We start from the raw sequence: 6,799 nt of genomic DNA, 5'->3' as shown, positions 1-6,799 counted from the left end.
CAAAAAATTGATAAAAACTGGTTGGTGAAACTACTTTGGTATGTATATAAATAATTTTTTTAAAACAATTACAAGTTTTTGAAATTCAGGAACAGTTTCAGCAACAAATTCTACTATATATATATATATATATATATATATATATATATATATATATATTTGTGTGTGTGTGGTGTGGTGTGTGTGGTGTGGTGTGGTGTGTGTGTTGTGTGTGTGTGTGTGTAGTGTTAATACAAACAAGAAAGCACAAAAAAAAACACACAACGCGAGGACGTGGAACAAATAAAGTATTATTGGACGCTCCGGAAAGAAGGAAAAAAGGAGGTTTTAACGTTTCGAGCGGAGCTCTTCGTCGGAAACATAGGAGAAGGAAAGATCCAGAGAAGGGAAGACAGAGGGAAAAAAATCGACAACGGTACACACGCGGTCACATACAGACACACACACACACACACGAAGTCTGATCAACAAGTATCCGGACTGTTGCCATAGTAACGAAGCTAAAGAACGCAGTGTGAAGCTGCTTAGCACAGATTAAACTTGAACTCTGCTGGGCAAGCGCATTAAGTTTTAATGATATAACTCACTTCCGCTGTTTAGAGCAGTACTTGGAAGGAAGGTGTGTAGCGTGTGATCGTCTCATTGACCATGACGGAGAAAGTTGTCATGGCGACACCTTCTCAGAGGCCTACGCAAAGTTGCAGAAAGTGTATGGAGAGGAGTGTATGAGCCGCACACAAATGTACGAGTGGTTCAGACATTCGAGGATGGCCAAAAAAATGTCAATACTGGTGAACGTTGTGGGAGAATTGCAACCAGCAGAACTGAGAGAAACATCGCAGTTGTGCGTGTAGCTGTGAGGGGATATCGTCGAATCACCATCCGTGAGTTATCAGAGGATGCGCAGATTAGTTACGGTTCAGTTCAGTCCATTATCACTGAAGGTTTGGGTATGAGCCACGTGTCTGGCACGTTTATGCCGAAACTGCTTTCAGCTGACCAAGAGGACACTCGGGTTTCAGTTGCACAAAATCTAAGTGATTGTGTCGAGAACGATGAAAAGTTTTTGAAAACTTTGCATAGGCCTCTGAGCAGGTATCACTCAGCTTTTGGCAAAATGTGATGCAGATTTTCTGCTTAACTTTCTCTGTTCTGGTTAATGTGACGATCACACGCTACACACCTTCCTTCCAAGCACTGCTGTAAGCAGTGGAAGTAACTTAGAACATTGAAACTTAGTACACTTACACAAAAGAATTCAAGGTCAGTTTGCACCAAGCGGCTTTACTCAACGTGCTTTCGCTTCGTTATTATTGCAACCATCCGGATACTTATTGATCAGACCAATTCTATTACGAGAAGAATTTAATAAAAAAGATATATATAATATTCTTTCATTCTATTATTCTAGACGCAGTCTAATGACTGACAAAAGAAAAAGATAAAAGATATATATATATATTTTTTGTTTTGTTTGTTTTTCCAGTTTCAGCTCTTGAGCTGTGGCCATGCTGGGGCACCGCCATTGTGGTGAAAGGGTACAGCAGGGATCACCACCCCCTGCCGGAGCCTCGTAGAGCTTTTAGGTGTTTTCGCTCAATAAACACACACAACGCCCGGTCTGAGAACCGAAACCGCGATCCTGCGACCGCGAGTCCGCTGCCCTAACCACTGTGTGTATATATATATATATATATATATATATATTACACACATTCACTATAGACAGGCGAACACAGACTATTTTCTAATGAAATCTTTCATTGTTGTTTTAAGAAACCATAAAGCAAAGGAAAGATTACAAAATAAAAAAGAAAAAAGTAAAAAGCGAACAAAGAAATTCGAAGATTTTCATTGGCTGAATAAACTGTGTTTAAAGGAACAGATTTATGATATAAAGTTCGCTGGTGCAATGACCTATTACGATTCATGCCACCACTGAGGCATAAACAAGGTTTAGGTTAGTTAAAATATGTTTGTGACACATTTCATCTGCTAAATAGCACACACCCTCATCTACACATCAATTGTAACATTAATATAAAAATCTATAATGTATGTGCGTGTGTGTGTGTGCAGTTTTGTGTATATATATATAGCATTATTAAATCTCAGAACGAGATGTAAACAGTTATCGCTCGACAATGTAAAGTATAAAAGCCATCTCAATATGGCTAACCACAAAGGGAGGTGTTACTGTAGCTTTTTAGCCCCAGGAGATCATCGTCTCCAGCTGGCTTTAGACACACTTTCTGTGCCCTTAAGGTATTTGCAAAGGGAGGCCATCTCTTTCTCGTAAGCCTGAGTGATACGCACCGGACCGTGGTTTCGAGATTAATGTCTCTTATCAACGGGCGGTAATCACTAGATCACGATGAAAGACAAGGCCTGTTTGCAAATATATAAGAGTTTTCCTAGTGACTTCTGCCACTGATTTCGAAAAACTGACTGCAAGCATTATTAAATCTCAGAACGAGATGTAAACAGTAATCGCTCGACAATGTAAAGTATAAAAGCCATCTGATAAGAGACAATAATCTCGAAACCGCGGTCCGGTGCGTATCACTCAGGCTTACGAGAAAGAGATGGCCTCCCTTTGCAAATACCATAAGGGCACAGAAAGTGTGTCTAAAACCAGCTGGAGACAATGATCTCCTGGGGCTAAAAGCTACAGTAACACCCCCCTTTGTGGTTAGCCATATTGAGATGGCTTTTATACTTTACATATATATATATATATATATATATAATTATCCAGTAATTTTTTACTAGTTTCATCTTGTTTCTTTGTTTTCTCTCCGTGTTAATATATGGACAATTTAGGTGGTTTTGGGAGTCAGATCATGGCTGCTATTTTCAGCATGGTGGTATCTCGTAGATACCCTCATTTATAATTTCAATAATTATTACCTTTGAAGGTATTTTTTACATGCTGACCACTTGATAAAATCGTTATTTTATTTTTGAATTAACGATCTTATCCTTATATATATATATATATATATATATATATATATATATATATATATATTATATATATATATATATACATATATATGTTAATCCAAACAAGAAAACACAAAAAAAAAACACAGCAACGCGGGGACGTGGAACAAATAGAGTATTATTGGACGCTCAGGAAAGACGGGAAGAAGGAGGGTTTAACGTTTCGAGCGGAGCTCTTCGTCGGAAACAAAGGAGAAGGAAAGATCCCGAGAAGGGAAGACAGAGGAAAAAAAATTGCTGGCGGTGCTCACGAGGTCATATGTTGAAAGAACGGAAATTCGAAATGTAACCATTTCTGAATCGTTGGCGATTTTTCCCCGTCTACGTTTTTTATTGGACTTTCCTCTGTTTCTGAAGAAGAGCTTTGCTCGAAACGTTAAACCACCTTTCTTTCCTTCCCTGAGCGTCGGCTAATACTTCACATGTACCACGTCCTCGCGTTCTTGTTTATGACGTTTTCCTTTTCATTCTCTCTCTCTCTGTTTATTTCCTCTTATCCCTTTCTGTCGAAGAGCGTAGGTTTGAAACGTAAAAAACTTTTCCATTTTTCGCGAGTGTCAAACTAATACACCTGCTTGTTGTTCCTACAGCAGTCTTCGTGTTTAAGGCACAAAAAGAAAATGACTCTCCCCAGACACAACAGTATATATATTACTCTTTTACTTGTTTCAGTCATTTGACTGCGGCCATGCTGGAGCACCGCTTTTAGTCGAGCAACTCGACCCTGGGACTTATTCTTTTGTAAGCCCAGTACTTTATTCTATCGGTCTCTTTTGCCGAACCGTTAAGTAACGGGGACATAAACACACCAGCATCGGTTGTCAAGCAATGCTAGGGGACAAACACAGACACACAAACACACACACGCTTACATATATATATATACATATATACGACGGGCTTCTTTCAGTTTCCGTCTACCAAATTTACTCACAAGGCTTTGGTCGGCCCGAGGCTATAGTAGAAGACACTTGCCCAAGGTGCCGCTGCGCAGTGGGACTGAACCCGGAACCATGTGGTTGACAGACAAGCTACTTACCACACAGCCACTCCTGCGCCTATATATTCTTTTATTTTTCTTTTATTCTTTAAGGGTTTTTAGTCGAAGAAATCAACTTCAGGACTTATTCTTTGTAAGCCTAGTACTTATTCTATCGGTCTCTCTTGTCGAACCGCTAAGTGACGGGGACGTAATCATACCAACAACGGTTGTCAAGCGATGGTGGAGAAAACAGACACAAAAACATATACATATATATGTGTGTGTATGTATGTATGTATATATATATATGTATATATATATATATATATATATATATATATATGTATATATATATATATAATATATATATATATATATATGTATATATATATAATATATATATATATATATAGTATATATATATATATATAATATATATATATATATTATATATATATATATATGTATATATATATATATGTATGTGTACATATATATATATATATATATATGTTTGCATGTATATATATGTATGCATGTATATATATATATTCTTTTATTTGTTTCAGTCATTTGACTGCGGCCATGCTGGAACACCGTCTTTAGTCGAACAAATCGACATCAAAACTTATTCTTTGTAAGCCTAGTATTTATTCTATTAGGCTCTTTTGCCGAATCGCTAGGTTACGGGGACGTAACCACACCAACATTGGTTGTCAAACGATGATGATGGGGACAAACACAGAAACACACACACACACACAGAGAAAATAAGACTGAGATACAAGGGTCCCGGACAGACAGAATTTCCCGTTTATTAACATAGAAAAGCTAGAGGCGAAATGGCCCAGTTGTTAGGGCAGCGGACTCGCGGTCGGAGGATCGCGGTTTCGATTCTCAGACCGGGCGTTGTGAGTGTTTTATGAGCGAAAACACCTAAAAGCTCCACGATGCTCCGGCAGCGGGTGGTAGCGACCCCTGTTGTACTCTTTCGCCCCAACTTTCTCTCGCTCTCTTTTCCTGTTTCTTGAGTAAAGCTGCGATGGACTGGTGTTCCGTCCGGCTGGCAGGAACATATACACCACAGAAACCGGGAAACCGGGCCCATGAGCCCGGCTAGGTTTGAAAAGGGCGCATAAATAAAAAAAATATATAGAAAAGGCTTCTGTATGCGCTGCACTGGAGGCGCAATGGCACAGTAGTTAGGGTAGCAGACTCGCGGTCATAGGATCGCAGTTTCGATTCCCAGAGTGTTTATTGAGCGAAAACACCTAAAGTTCCACGAGGCTCCGGCAGGGGATGGCGGTGATCCCTGCTGTACTCTTTCACCACAACTTTCTCTCACTCTTACTTCCTGTTTCTGTTGTACCTGTATTTCAAGGGGCCGGCCTTGTCACTCTCTGTGTCACGCTGAATATCCCCGAGAACTACGTTAAGGGTACACGTGTCTGTGGAGTGCTCAGCCACTTACAGGTTAATTTCACGAGCAGGCTGTTCCGTTGATTCGGATCAACCGGAACCCTCGTCGTCGTAACCGACGGAGTGCTTCCATCATGCGCTGCACTCATTCGAACCTAAAAATAAAAATTCGCTCCTAACAAAATCGATTCTAATATATCTGGAAGACTACCGGATCATATAAATAAGCAAATTCGTTGAGATACTCTCAAATTAAGGGTTTCAACACGTGCTTATTTCATCGAGCCAGCATTTGAGTGTAAAATGGAAAACGTGAGAAAATGCTGTCCAACATTTGGTCCCGATGTGCTAACGATGCTGCCAAACTAACGAACCGGAAGAATAAAAAAACTTCCGGAAGGTTGGGAATGGGCGAGTGCGAGTATTCGGTAAACTAGGAGGATAGGCGGGTAATTTTAAAGGCTTCCAATTTATTTCTGCCATCTCTATACTCCAAAACGTGTGATTCAAAGAAGAAGATGGTAATTCTGAAGAAAAAGTGAAGAAAATAAAAATGAAATGGGGGACGGGGCTATATATATATATATATATATATATATATATATACTCTTTACTCTTTTACTCTTTTACTTGTTTCAGTCATTTGACTGCGGCCATGCTGGAGCACCGCCTTTTAGTCGAGCAACTCCACCCCGGGACTTATTCTTTGTAAGCCCAGTACTTATTCTATCGGTCTCTTTTGCCGAATAGCTAAGTGACGGGGACGCAAACACACCAGCATCGGTTGTCAAGCAATGCTAGGGGGACAGACACAGACACACAAACACACACACATACATACATATATATACATATATACGACAGGCTTCTTTCAGTTTCCGTCTACCAAATCCACTCACAAGGCATTGGTCGGCCCGGGGCTATAGCAGAAGACACTTGCCCAAGATGCCACGCAGTGGGACTGAACCTGGAACCATGTGGTTGGTTAGCAAGCTACTTACCATACAGCCACTCCTGCGCCTATATACATATATACATATTTTTATTTTTTTGCAAATAAAATTATATTCTCTCCGTTGATGGAAATGTAGGCATCCAAAGAATTTTTTAAGCACATACATACGTCGTATATATATATACATACATACACGGAAATACGCATACACACGTACGCAGGCACGCATAAACACATTATGGGATTATAGGCTGGGTGACTAAGAAACGTCCGCTTAAAAAATTAAAACTCTTGCTTCTATTATACCGTGTTTGAAAGAAAAACTATTACTGCTATACACTATATATATATATATATATATATATTATATAATATATATAATATATATATATATATATAGGTGTGTGTGTGTGTATGTATGTATGTAATTGTATGTA

This window comes from Octopus sinensis, linkage group LG18 (genome assembly GCF_006345805.1).
Source record: "Octopus sinensis linkage group LG18, ASM634580v1, whole genome shotgun sequence".
NCBI lineage: Eukaryota > Metazoa > Mollusca > Cephalopoda > Octopoda > Octopodidae > Octopus > Octopus sinensis.
Note: the sequence above shows the minus strand (reverse complement) of the source record.